A 14,814-nucleotide genomic window follows, 5' to 3' on the forward strand; every position below is an offset into this window, starting at 1 on the left:
CTTTTTCCAATCCTACGCACCGCTGACCCTACAGACTCGGCCAGGGAACATCACTGCTCCTTTCCGCATCTCCCTCCAGAATGACCGTTCACTTGCAAACAAGGCCCTTGCCATCCACAGCCTTATTGTAGATGATTGTATTGACATCACGGCCTTTACGGAAACTTGCCTCACTGGTGAAGCCGCCTTGCCCTCATTGAAGCCTCCCTGCCTGGCTATAACTTCCACCACCTGCACCAACTAAACCACTGCGATGGCAATGTGGCTCTTATCACCAAATCGCATCTTGATCCTACCCCCTACTCATCTGGCACCTTCTCCTCCTTGAGCACCTCATCCAAAGGACACAGATATGATTGTTTATTGCGCACAACTGGTTTAGCCATTTATTGCCAGATCAAGTGCTATCGACCCCTGGCTTCCATTTCTTTAAAGCCCTCTCCCCTGTCACCTCCACCCTCAATCCCCAACAATAAGGGCGAGGAGTTATTGACTTCTTTGTTATGAAGATTGAGACCAGGTTTTCAGCTGCCTCTGCTACATCCCTCACTGCCCTAACCCTGAATTCATCTATTTCTCTAGTTTCTCTCCTATCACTGTTCATACCCTATCCGAGCTCATCTTGTCCATGAGTCCCAACCCCTGTTCTCTTGAGCCTATTCTGACAAAACTATTGACCGACTTCTCTTTCTGGACACCATATTAGCTGATATTGTAAACAGCCCCTTCTCCTCAGATACTGTCCCCCTCCCTTGCAAATTACCCTCTTTGCAAAACCAGTCCCTGACCCCTGTGTTTGCAAACTACTGCCACATTTCCAGCCTCCCTTTCCTCTCCAAAGTCCTTGAACTTGTCACTTTCCCAATCCATGCTCATCTGTCCCGCAACTCCACTTTTGAACTTCTCCAATCAGGTTTCTGCCCCTGCCACAGTAGTGAATCGTCCCCATGACCTCCTCTGTAACTGACCGTAGTACACTATCCCTCCTCATTTTTCTCGACCTGTCTGCAGCCTTTGACGCTTTTGACCACACCATCTTCCTCCAGCTTCCCTCCTCCATTATCCAGTTGAGTGAATCTGCCCTCGCCTGGTACCACTCTTGCATATTCAGAGAATATGCTGCAATGGCCCCTCTTCCCGCCCAGGACCGTTACCTCTGGAGTCCTCAAAGGATCTATCCTTGGCCCCTCCTATTTCTCATCTATATGCTGTCCTTGCTGACATCATTCAAAGACACAACATGAGGTTCCACATGTACGCTGATAACCCCCATCTCTACCTCACCACCACCTCTATGGACCCCTTCATTGCCCATGTGTTGTCAGACTGCTTGCCCGACATCCAGTCCAGGTAGAGCCAAAATTTCCTCCAATTTAATATTCAAAAGACACTGGGCTGGATTTTAGGCTTTTCTGTTTTCAGGGTGAAAACAGAGGTGGGGGCAAGAAAGTTACTGATGTGAATAGTTTGCACTTTGGGAAGGAAATTACGGCATCTGGGCCCTGCGTCGGGGTGCAGCGCTAAGAGAGGCGTCATACACATTTTGTGGCGCAAGGATGGGAAACTCGCAAACTAAAGTGACAGGCCGTGTGCATTCCGAGAGAGGTGGGGCGGTGGGGGACCCAAAACATTGCCCATGCCACCACAACACAAATTGCAAAAAAAACTAAAAGAACAAACACTCGCACTTAATGTTGGAGTACTTTTCTCTGCGCCGCGGGCCATGCTGGACCGCACTGATTTCCCAGGCGGTTATTCCAGGCGGACAGGTCGGGGAAATGTCAAAACTACTGCCGATGCCGCAGTGAGAGGCGTTGCACACCCAGCGCAGCTCTTCCCAGCAGTGCTGCTCAACGCCACCGTGATCGCAACGGGACGCAGGAGACCTGAACGCGCCTTTCACGCCGCTCCAGAGCGTAAAGGGCTGGAAAATCCAGCCCGCTGTCTTCAATCCCCGTTACAAACTCCGTTCTCTAGCTACCAATTCCATTCCCTTCCCTGGCACCTGTCTCAGTCTGAACAGAATATTCGCAACCTCAACATCTTACTAACCCTGAGCTGAGCTTCCGACCCCATATCCTTTCCATCGCAAAGACCGCCTATGTCCATCTCCACCCTTTAGCCAATCTGCTGCTGAAACCCTCACCCATACCTCCAGACTCAACTATTCCAATCCTTTCTTGGCCAGCCTCGCATCTTCCACCCTCCGTAACTGTGAGCTCATCCAAAACTCTGCTGCCCATGTCCTAACTCACACCAAGTCTCATTCACCCATCACCCCTTTGCTCGCTGATCTACATTGACTCCCAGTCTACCAAAGTCTCAATTTTAAAATGATCATTCTCCTGTTCAAATCCCTCCATGGCCTCATCCCCTTCCCTGTCTCTCTCACCTCCTCCAGCCCTACAACACTCTGAGAACTCTGCATTCCTCTAACTCTGGCCTCTTGTCTATCCCTGATTTCCTTCACCCAAACTTTGGCGGCCAAGCCTTCAGCCGTCTAGTCCCCAAGCTCTGGAATTCCCTCCATAAACCTTTCCACCTTTTACGACACTTTCTAAAACCTCTTTGACCAAGCTTTTGACCTGTCCTAATATCTCCTTCTCTAGCTCAGTTTCAACTTTTGTCTGATTACACTCCTGTGAAACACTTTGGGATGTTTTACTACATTAAAGGCGCCACGTAAATACAAGTTGTTCTTGTATACGCAGTGGTACTGCTGCAGTTTAACCAGAGTACTGATCGGCTTCCTATTATTAGCCCATACCATCCCATCCTTTAGGGCATTCGCGTGGACTGCTGTCTGAAACTAAGTGGACAACATCCCAGCCCTCAATGGCAGATGTGTCCCTCAAGGTCCCATTAATGAGCCAAACTGGTCAGTCAATCAACCTGCATGTCTTCGATACCGATTAGATTCCTAGAATTGACTTTGTTCCAAACTTCCGTTGTTTGCATGTCATCCTGGAGCCATCTCAACTCCAAAAGATCCTGCTTGCCTCTCTGAACCCAGTTGTAGTAGGTACAGAACCTTGGATATATGAGTACATGTTCTCATACCCAGCCGTCAGGTAATGCCTTCCAGCAGCTGTTTTTTAGGCACTGAATCAGTAAATATAGCGCATGTCCAACACAGGAACCTTTGAAAACCACTGATCCAAAGCAGCTTTTAGAAATTCAGCATGGATACTATTTGGGGCCCTACCATGAGCCCACTTCCTTCCAACAAACTAGTTAATTAACGCCTTCTATCTGTGTAGCATACCCCACAGGCTCTTACAACCTCCGTGTAAACGAGACTTCAGCTTGGCCTATTTTAGATCAGACACCACATTGCGTTTTGGGGCTGTTTACTGAAACGGGGTCGCTGACCTGTCTTTATCTCTGCTGGCTTCAGTCTGACACTACAATACAGCCAAGATACATCTCCAGAGTTCTTTGAAGATGGCTCAAAACAGGAATTAATAACTATATTGTTCTTGACACCGTTCAAACAATAAAACCCATCTCAGCCTGCACGGAGTACCAATAAAACATACTGTAAAAAAAAAATCCCACTGGATGTTTGTAATTGAATTGAATGTAATGGCCTAACTCAGAGGTTTCCATACTTATTGTGTACCCCCTTCCAGATCTATTAGCTGCCCGCGTACCCCAACCAGCATACAGATTTAATATTTTAACCCCTTTAATGCCCAAGCATTGTACATTAGTACACCTTGAAGTAAATGAACTACTTTATAGAACAAATTCCCAGAGTTTTAAAACTTCGTCTGAGCAGCCTATTATAAAATGCAATAAATAAATAAAATGAATAAATAATATCCACCATCAGACAATTTCTCCTGCGTACGTCCCAGAGATGTGTCTCATGCCCCAGTTTGGGAGCCCCTGGCCTAACATTGATCAATTCCAAATACATTGAAAGACCTGTTAGATGGGTACCCATCTGCAGATAATGACAGCGATTGATCCACACCAGTCTGAGATGTGTATTTGAAGTTTATAGAAATAGCTCGCAGTAACTAATTTTAACTGCATGTGCAGCAGCCAACATGAAAGAATCTAATAAATAATCCATTACAATAAAAATGTTCTATTTTTGTCACATGCAACTCAATATATTGCTCTCTCTAGCCCCCAAGAATGCACTCATTGCTTTACTGGAGAACATCAAACTTGCCAGTCATTGGCATTATCCCAGAAGAATCCCTTTGACTATGATTGATGGCAGATCTTAGCAAACAGGAAAACTATCGTAGTTGCCTTTGTGCATGAATCATATTCATCATTCATAGGCAGTCCCTCGGAATTGAGAAAGATTTGCTTCCACTCTTAAAATGAGTCCTTAGGTGGCTGAACAGTCCAATATGAGAGCCATAGTCCCTGTCACAGGTGGGACAGATAGCCGTTGACGGAAAGGGTGGGTGGGACTAGTTTTTCACATGCTCTTTCCGCTGACTGCGTTTGATTTCTGCATGCTCTCGGCGACGAGACTCGAGGTGCTCCGTGCCCTCCCAGATGCACTTCCTCCACTTAGGGTGGTCTTTGGCCAGGGACTCCCAGGTGTCAGTGGGGATGTTGTACTTTATCAGGGAGGTTTTGAGGGTGTCCTAGTAACGTTTCCTCTGCCCACCTTTGGCTCATTTGCCGTGAAGGAGTTCCAAGTAGAGCGCTTGCTTTGGGAGTCTTGTGTCTGGCATGCGAACAATGTGGCCTGCCCAGTGGAGTTGATCAAGTGTGGTTAGTGCTTCAATGCTGGGGATGTTGGCCTGGTCGAGGAGGCTAATGTTGGTGCGTCAGTCCTCCCAGGGAATTTGTAGGATCTTGCGGATACATCGTTGGTGGTATTTCTCCAGCAACTTGAGGTGTCTACTGTACATGGTCCATGTCTCTGAGCCATACAGGAGGGCGGGTATTACTGTAGACCATGAGCTTCATGGCAGATTTGAGGGTCTGGTCTTCAAACACTCTTTTCCTCAGGTGGCCGAAGGCTGCGCTGGCACACTGGAGGCGGTGTTGAATCTCATCGTCAATGTCTGCTCTTCTTGATAAAAGGCTCCCGAGGTCTGGGAAATAGTCCATGTTGTCCAGGGCCGCGCCATGGATCTTGATGACTGGGGGGCAGTGCTTTGTGGCGAGGACAGGCTGATGGAGGACTTTTGTCTTACGGATGTTTGGTTGGGGTGGTCTTGGACCTGGCCTGGAGACAACGAAGATTGAACAGGTTCCCACTGGTTCTGTAGTTTAGTTCCACTCCAGCGGGGAGCTTGTTGACTGTGAGGTGGAGAATGACAGTGAGGAAGATTGAGAAGGGGGTTGGGGCGATGACGCAGCCCTGTTTGACCCCGGTCCGGACGTGGATTGGGTCTGTAATGGATCCGTTGGTAAGGATCACGGCCTGCCTGTCGTCGTGGAGCAGGCGGAGGATGGTGATAAACTTTTGGGGGCATCTGAAATGGAGGAGGGCGCTCCTTAGACCCTCGCGGTTGACAGTGTCGAAGGCCTTTGTGAGGCCGAAGAAGGCCATGTACAAGGGCTGTCGCGCTGCAAAAATCATGTCCGTTGTGCCCCGTAGGGGATGAAATCCGCACTGTGACTTCGGGAGGAGCTACTCAGCCACAGGGAGAAGACGGTTGAGGAGGTCTGTAGTTGCCGCAGTCGGACTTGTCCCCTTTTTTAAAGATGGTCACGATCACTGCATCATCATCATAGGCGGTCCCTCGTATCGCGGTTGACACTTCACGCCAAAAAGGGATGAGTTCACAGGTGTTTCAATGAAGGACCTAATATTCCAAGTCCCGAATTACATGTTGAAGGGTGGAAGGTGCCTGTGCGTGGATTTTCTTCATGTGTTGTGGCCGTTGCACATCAGCCACCACACGGGCTTGACAGAGTTAGGTCTTGGTCCAGTGGCAAGGATAAACCAGGACGACTGGAGACCAGCTCTGCTGCACAGACCTAGTGCGCACACATATTGCAGTGTGGACTGGCCCGTGCTGCCTCTGGGCCCCCGCCTCTTCTGGGCCCCGATCATGCCGCTCCTGCGCCCCAACCTCGCCACTCCTGCTGTACCTGCCCACGTTTCAATCAGCGACCTGGACCTTGGTGATGTTCAATTCAGTCACTCTCCAGCACCCGCTCTACCTTGAAGTGGTATGCTCCTTTGAAGGCCCCGACCTGCTGATGGTCCTTGCAGCTGCATGAATGCAGCTCACTCATTACACTTTATCTCCTTAATAACCTAGTGGACTCGAGATACATCATCTGCCTTTGCAGCGGCTCTTGATTTACCATTTGTTTTTTCCAAGAATTTTTCTTTTGCGTTTACTTTTCCTCATGTTACAATCTTGGCATCAAAGTTGTTTCCGAGGCCTGATTTAGCATCCAGGTTAAAATTCCTCAGGTCAGATCTGTAATGACTTGATGGTATTTCTCCCATTGAAATCCCACTCCAACCACGTCAACGCCAGTAAAATTCAGTGACGGTGCCCAGATTTAAAGGGTGCTTATCCATCCATTAATTGGCATGTGTCACTATCTTCCGAGATCAATGTCATCACTTAAAATTCTGGAAAATTATCTAAAAGAAAGAATAGCCTATTTTGATCATTCATGCACAAACAGTAAGACCTCTAGTACACTTTCAGATCAGAAAAAGCTCAAGTGAATTTCCCTTTGTTCCTGCCTTGGCTGATGAGCTGTACAGAGCCCTTGTCATGAAGAAGGCCTTTTTCACTTCCACTACTATAGATTCCTTGGTCATTTTCAATGTACAAATGAAGTGTGACTTGTTCAAGGCAAGGCCCCTGCAAGAAAGAAACAATCTGTAAATTGGTATATATGTCGAGCACCCTCCAAATGATCCACCAACAAGTGGAACAGATTAGTATGTAGTCAGACAGATACACAGCTGTGTTGAGAAAACTCTCTTGCATATGCAGCTTGCACCTACCACCACTTCCAGGGCATTTTGATCAATAGGCAAGCTTGGCTCAGAACCTCTGACCTCAACCTACAGGAAAATAATTTAGTTGAATCACTTTGAAGATTTAGCTGAGAGTTGCTTAAAGTTTTAATAGCCACTGTAGTCATGCATGGCTGTTGAACTGGTTTGACTGCAGGCATGTCCATTCAAGCTGTTTCATACTTGGATTCAAAACCCCTAAGTCAATGATATCAACCGGAACCTAGAAAGATCTCGCCTGGTGGTCCTTGCACTGTTTCTTTTCCTTGGCTGAAGGAGACAGAAACTGTCATTTTGTAAATTAATGAGATTCCATGTCAGATGCATCGATGAAGGTGGCATGGGGCTACGGGAAAAATCAGAAAACCAGTAACCCTAAAAACTTTGTGTGTGTGTATATACATATATATATTTCTATAAATCCCATTGTTCAACCTGAGAGCATCATTGACTGAAGCCTGTATCAAAAATGAGTAGATCCAGAAGAGCGGTTTTGCAACGTGATTAAATGCTAAACACATTTATCCAGCTGTGATATCAACAGTTGTCCTGGTGATAGAATAGGAAGCTTTGATCAGAATTAGCTAAACAGGAAAGTATTTCTATACAAATGTTTTATCTTCTGTTTTCCCAATATTCTTGCCTTTCTGATATGCTGTTTATGAGCATGTTTTATGGTAAATCCATCCCATGTTGAAACCGTCTGTGCCTCTGTTGAAATGAAGGATGATGGCCATTCTGCAAATTTTTATTAATATTTTATCACTTGTGATCACAAGTCATCCACTTTCATCCAGGTTGCTTTGTATTTTTGATGCAAAAGTTGCTTTCACTACTACAACAAAGAATTGGGTAGATGATAGGGTGAAGTGCATTGAAATGTGTCTTTTTCATTATCTCTAATGGCATCTTATTTCCCTTTTTGAAAAACTTTCATTGGTAGCATTGTGTTTTCAGGCAGGCTCAGTTCTTGGAACAGTTGGGAAAGTTTGAGGTCGTGAACTCTATTGCAATGCAGTTTTCATAGGAACATTTAGTTTTTCTAGAAAGGCCTTAAATAAATTAATTTTACAGCCACAATGATGATGAACACAATCACATCAGTCTGCATTTCTCCTTTATAAATCGAGTAAAATGATGCCAATCAGTTCATCAGAGAGACAATGACCATTCTAACTGATCAGGTCAGCTTTGTCATTTTCTCTTGTAAATGGACATCAACTTGCTCAAATTATTTCACCCTTTGTATTCACAGAACTACGCCTGCTCTCCTCCAGCTATGCTTTGTTTGAATCTTTGTTCCACAAAGTATTGAGAGACAAAGAAAGACTTGCATTTATATAGCAGCTTTCACGACCACCAGATGTCTCAGAGCACTTTACAGCCAATGAAGAACTTTTTTGAGTGTAGTCACTGTTGTCATGTGGGAAACGCATCACCCACCTTGCGCACATCAAACTGCTACAAACAATAATGTGATAATGACTAGATAATCTGTTTTTGTTATGTTGATTGAGGGATAAATATTGGCCAGGACACCGGGGATGACTCACCTCTTCTTCTTCGAAATAGTGCCATGGGATCTTTTACGTCCACCTGAGAGAGCAGATGGGGCCTCGGTTTAACATCTCTTCCGAAAGACGCCACCTCTGACAGTGTAGCACTTCCTCAGCACTTCACTGGAATGTTGACCTAGATGTATGTGTTCAAGTCCCTGGAGTGGGACTTGAACCCACAACCATCTGACCCAGAGGCGAGTGTGCTACCCACTGAGCCACAACTGACGCAAAGGGCAACAGAAGTGAGCCCTTACAAACTTTATACAATATTAATGGAAGTGGCAGAAGAAATCGAGTCACATTCCAGTGATATTTTAAGAGAATTACTATGGGCTCAATTTTCCCCAAAGCTTTTTGTTGGCGTACTTGAAGAGTTACGCCCGTTTTTTGGGGGGCCCAAGTACGCCAAAAAATAATGTTCTAAGTTTCCCCATTGGATTTCTTCTTTTTGGCGTGGCCTAATCTGTCCTTTAGTTTTGGGGGTGGAGCCTTGATCTGCGCCAACATAGAGCCAACTCCTAACGCATTAAAACACATTGCATCAATTTAAAAACGCATTAAAATATATTGCAGCAATTTGCCTCCAATTATTAAAGCAGGTCCCGCTACCCCTAGCCCTGGCCGAAGGGCTTGCCGGTCCGCTCCCCCGCCCGACATCCCAGGCCAAATGGCCTCCACCCGGTCCCGCGTGTGTGTGTCTGTCTCTCTCTCTCTCTTTCTCTCTGTCTGTCCTTTCTCTGTCTCTCTCTTTCGAGAGCCAGAGGCCTATAAAAGCCAGCAGTCTGGAGTCGGGGAGTTCGAGGTGCGTCGGAGAGGCGGGAGATCGAGCAGCCAGAACCCTATAAAGGTCGGGAGTCGGGGAGTTCGAGGTGCCTCGGAGAGGTGGGAGATCGAGCAGCCAGAGGCCTATAAAGGCCAGCTGGTGCAGCTGCAGCAGGGAGAGAAGGCAAAAAAGTAGAAAGAAATCAAAAGGTGACGTCACAGCCAAGGGGGTAAGTGATTGGCTGGTGATTGGTAAATAGTTTTTCTTTTTCTTTTCTTTATCAGTAAGTAACCTTTAGCATTGTTGTTGCCAATTTAAGTTTATCTAAGAGTTAAGTCATGGCAGGACAGCTAGGACATGTATTATGCTCCTCCTGTACTATGTGGGAAGTCAGGGATGCTTCCGGTGTCCCTGACGACTACGTGTGCAGGAAGTGCATCCGCCTGCAGCTCCTGACGAACCGCATTGCGGCACTGGAGCTGTGGGTGGATGAACTCCTGGAGCATCCACGATGCTGAGAATGACGTGAATAGCACGTTTAGTGAGTTGGTCTTACCGCAGGTAAAGGGTATTCAGCCAGATAGGGAATGGATGACCAACAGGAAGAGCAGTGCAAGAAAGATAGTGCAGGGGCCCCCTGCGGTCATCCCCCTGCAAAACAGATACAACGCTTTGGGTACTGTTGAGGGGGATGACTCATTAGGGGAGGGCAGCAGCAGCCAAGTTCATGGCACCATGGGTGGCTCTGCTGCACAGGAGGGCAGGAAAAAGAGTGGGAGAGCTATAGTGATAGAGGATTCAATTGTAAGGGGAATAGATAAGACATTTCTGTGGCCACAACCGAGACTCCAGGATGGTATGTTGCCTCCCTGGTGCAAGAGTCAAGGATGTCTCGGAGCGGGTGCAGGGCATTCTGAAAAGGGAGGGTGAACAGCCAGTTGTCGTGGTGCATATAGGTACCAACGATATAGGTAAAAAAATAGGATGAGGTCCTCCAAGACGAATTTAGGGAGCTAGGAACTAAATTAAAAAGTAGGACCTCAAAAATAGTAATCTCAGGATTGCTACCAGTGCCATGTGCTAGTCAGATTAGGAATCGCAGGATAGCTCAGATGAATACGTGGCTTGCGGAGTGGTGCAGAAGGGAGGGATTCAAATTCCTGGGACATTGGAATCGGTTCTGGGGGAGGTGGGACCAGTACAAACCGGACGGTCTGCACCTGGGCAGGACTGGAACCAATGTCTTAGGGGGAGTGTTTGCTAGTGCTGTTGGGGAGAAGTTAAACTAATATGGCAGGGGGATGGGAACCTATGCAGGGAGAGAGGGGGAAGTAGAATGGGGACAGAAGCAAAAGATAGAAAGAAGAAAAGTAAAAGTGGAGGGCAAAGAAACCTAAGGCAAAAAGCAAAAAGGGCCACATTACAGCAAGATTCTAAAGGGGCACAGTGCGATAGAAAGACAAGCCTGAGGGCTCTGTGCCTCAATGTGAGGAGTATTCGGAATAAGGTGGACGAATTAACTGCGCAGATAGCAGTTAACCGGTATGATGTAATTGGCATCACGGAGACATGGCTCCAGGGTGACCAAGGTTGGGAACTTGACATCCAGGGGTATTCAACATTTAGGAAGGATAGACAGAAAGGAAAAGGAGGCGGGATGGCATTGCTGGTTAAAGAGAAAATTAATGCAATAGTAAGGAAGGACATTAGCTTGGATGATGGGGAATCGGTATGGGTGGAGCTACGGAATACCAAGGGGCAGAAAACGCTAGTGGGAGTTGTGTACAGACCACCAAACAGTAGTAGTAAGGTTGGGGACTGCATCAAACAAGAAATTAAGGATACATGCAATAAAGATACAGCAGTTATCATGGATGCCTTTAATCTACATATTGATTGGGCTAACCAAACTGGTAGCAATGCGATGGAGGAGGATTTCCTGGAGCGTATTAGGGATGGTTTTCTAGACCAATATGTCGAGGAACCAACTAGGGAGCTGGCCATCCTAGACTGGGTGATGTGTAATGAGAAAGGACTAATTAGCAATCTTTGTTGTGCGAGGCCCCTTGGGCAAGAGTGACCATAACATGGTAGAATTCTTTTGTAAGATGGAGAGTGACAGAGTTAATTCAGAAACTAGAGTCCTGAACTTAAGGAAAGGTAACTTCGATGGTTTGAGGCGTGAATTGGCGAGAATAGACTGGCAAATGATACTTAAAGGGTTGATGGTGGATAGGCAATGGCAAACATTTAAAGATCACATGGATGAACTTCAGCAATTGTACATCCCTGACTGGAGTAAAAATAAAACGGAGAAGGTGGCTCAACCGTGGCTAACAAGGGAAATTAAGGATAGTGTTAAATCCAAGGAAGAGGCATATAAATTGGCCAGAAAAAGCAACAAACCTGAGGACTGGGAGACATTTAGAATTCAGCAGAGGAGGACAAAGGGTTTAATTAAGAGGGGGAAAATAGAGTACGAGAAGAAGCTTGCCGGGAACATAAAAACTGACTGCAAAAGCTTCTATTGATATGTGAAGAGAAAAAGATTAGTGAAGACAAACGTAGGTCCCTTGCAGTCCGATTCAGGTGAATTTATAATGGGGAACAAAGAAATGACAGACTAATTGAACAAATACTTCAGTTCTGTCTTCACGAATGAAGACACAAATAACCTTCCGATTGTACTAGGGGACCCAGTGTCTAGTGAGAAGGAGGAACTGAAGGATATCCTTATTAGATGGGAAATTGTGTTAGGGAAATTGATGGGATTGAAGGCCGATAAATCCCCGAGGCCTGATAGTCTGCATCCCGGAGTACTTAAGGAAATGGCCCTAGAAATAGTGGATGCATTGGTGATCATTTTCCAGCAGTCTATCGACTCTGGGTCAGTTCCTATGGACTGGAGAGTAGCTAATGTAACACCACTTTTTAAAAAGGGAGGGAGCGAGAAAGCGGGTAATTATAGACCGGTTAGCCTGACATCAGTCGTGGGGAAAATGTTGGAATCAATTATTAAGGATGAAATAGCAGCGTATTTGAAAAGCAGTGACAGGATCGGTCCAAGTCAGCATGGATTTATGAAGGGGAAATCATGCTTGACAAATCTTCTAGAATTTTTTGAGGATGTAACTAGTAGAGTGGACAAGGGAGAACCAGTGGATGTGGTGTATTTGAACTTTTAAAAGGCTTTTGACAAGGTCCTACACAAGAGATTGGTGTGCAAAATCAAAGCACATGGTATTGGGGGTAATATACTGACGTGGATAGAGAACTGGTTGGCAGACAGGAAGCAGAGAGTCGGGATAAACGGGTCCTTTTCAGAATGGCAGGCAGTGACTAGTGGAGTGCCGCAGGGCTCAGTGCTGGGACCCCAGCTTTTTACAATATACATCAATGATTTGAATGAAGGAATTGTGTAATATCTCCAAGTTTGCAGATGACACTAAACTGGGTGGCAGTGTGAGCTGTGAGGGGGACGCTAGGGGGCTGCAGGGTGACTTGGACAGGTTAGGTGAGTGGGCAAAGGCATGGCAGATGCAGTATAATGTGGATAAATGTGAGGTTATCCACTTTAGGGGCAAAAACGTGAAGACAGAATATTATCTGAATGGCGGCAGATTAGGAAAGGTGGAGTTTAGTGTCATCTGCAAACTTGGAGATATTACATTCAATTCCTTCATTTAAATCGTTAATGTATATTGTAAAGAGCTGGGGTCCCAGCACCGAGCCCTCATGCACTCTACTAGTCACTGCCTGTCATTCTGAAAAGGACCCGTTTATCCCGACTCTCTGCTTCCTGTCTGCCTGCCAGTTCTCTATCCACGTCAGTACATTACCCACAATACCATGTGCTTTGATTTTGCACACCAATCTCTTGTTGGGACCTTGTCAAAAGCCTTTTGAAAGTCCAAATACACCACATCCACTGGTTCTCCCTTGTCCACTCTACTAGTTACATCCTGATAAAATGCCAGAAGATTTTTCAAACATGATTTCCCTTTCATAAATCCATGCTGACTTGGCCCAATCCTGTCACTGCTTTCCAAATGCGCTGCTATTTCATCCTTAATGATTGATTCCAACATTTTCCCCACTACTGATGTCAGGCTAACCGGTCTATAATTACCCATTTTCTCTCTCCCTTTTTTAAAAAAGTGGTGTTACATTAGCAACCCTCCAGTCCATAGGAACTGATCGAAAGTCGATAGACTGCTGGAAAATTATCACCAATGCATCCACTACCGCAGATGCCAGTTCATTGGATATATTCAAGAGGGAGTTAGATATGGCCCTTATGGCTAAAGGGATCAAGGGGTATGGAGAGAAAGCAGGAAAGGGATACTGAAGTTGCATGATCAGCCATGATCTTATTGAATGGTGGTGTCGGCTCGAAGGGCCAAATGGCCTACTCCTATTTTCTATGTTTCTTTCTCTCTGGGCATCTGCTATACTTACCTGCACCGATTTCCTTACCTGTGCCCATTTCTTTAACTCTCCAGAAGGTTTTTCTGCAGAGGCTACATACGCTGGCCTAAGCAGAACTGGGGAAACTCTCAGCTGGCCAAACTTGCTTAAATGGCCAGAATTGGTACGGGTGGCAGATTACGCCTCCTTTGGCTGAAAAAAAAACGAACCTAAAAAATCAGAACGAACTGAGTTACGCTGGTGCAAATTGATCGGGGAAAATGTGGTTTTTTAACTTAGGCCAAAAAAAGCAGCCTGCTCAAAAAAACGGCGCAAATCACTGGGGAAAATTGAGCTCTAGATGTGGGAGTTGTGTCGAGGACTAGTGAATGCAAATCTATTAGAGAATCTGAAGGATACCCAAAGAACTATAGACATGAGCTTGATGGGTCATTTTGTATGGCTCTGCTTTGGTGTGGAGCCTTGGTAGACAGAAGCACAGGTTGGATCTAGGAATGATTCTGCGAGCCACTGTCAACCAGGAGGCATTGTTCCTGGTTCTGCTATTTCTGTCTTCCATTTGTACTACTTGGTTCATTGGGAATTTTCCAGTTTATACTCCTTAAATGTACTTTGAAACAAAAACTAAATTGTGGTTATCAGGCACATAATTAAAACTGCAGTGTGCGGTGATTTTTCACTGCATTCATTTACTAAATAATTCATCTATAAAGAAATATTTCTTGCTCTATCTTTACCACATTCGGATCACTTCATTATGTGCTAATTGTTGCAAATAGTCCAATTGAGAAGTGATGCAAAATGTGGATTTTGTACTGTGCCTACCAAATGTAACAGATGCCTTTAAGTGGAAATTTTAATTAAATAGGAACATTGGTCATTTTATCAACACAACCTTATCTGATTACTACCCGTTAATCAAATCACTTCCCCAGATGTTTTTAGTTAACTGACAGTGGCTTGGTGACATGAATGAGCTGGCCTACAATATAAGATTTATGTGCGTGTGTGCACGAGGCAATGTCAAAATATGAGAGAGATTTGTGTTTAGCCTACCTCGGTGAAGTTACATGCTAAGTATTCACAAATTGGTTACT

The 14,814-nt window shown here is 45.6% G+C and overlaps 1 protein-coding gene across 1 annotated transcript in view; it reads left to right on the forward strand.

The window, feature by feature from the left end:
• cep104 (centrosomal protein 104) overlaps positions 1-14,814 on the forward strand; it is a 283,987-nt gene that overhangs the window by 263,465 nt on the left and 5,708 nt on the right. The gene's annotated exons all lie outside the window — the stretch shown is intronic.

This window comes from Pristiophorus japonicus, chromosome 18, assembly GCF_044704955.1.
Source record: "Pristiophorus japonicus isolate sPriJap1 chromosome 18, sPriJap1.hap1, whole genome shotgun sequence".
NCBI classification, from domain to species: Eukaryota; Metazoa; Chordata; class Chondrichthyes; family Pristiophoridae; genus Pristiophorus; species Pristiophorus japonicus.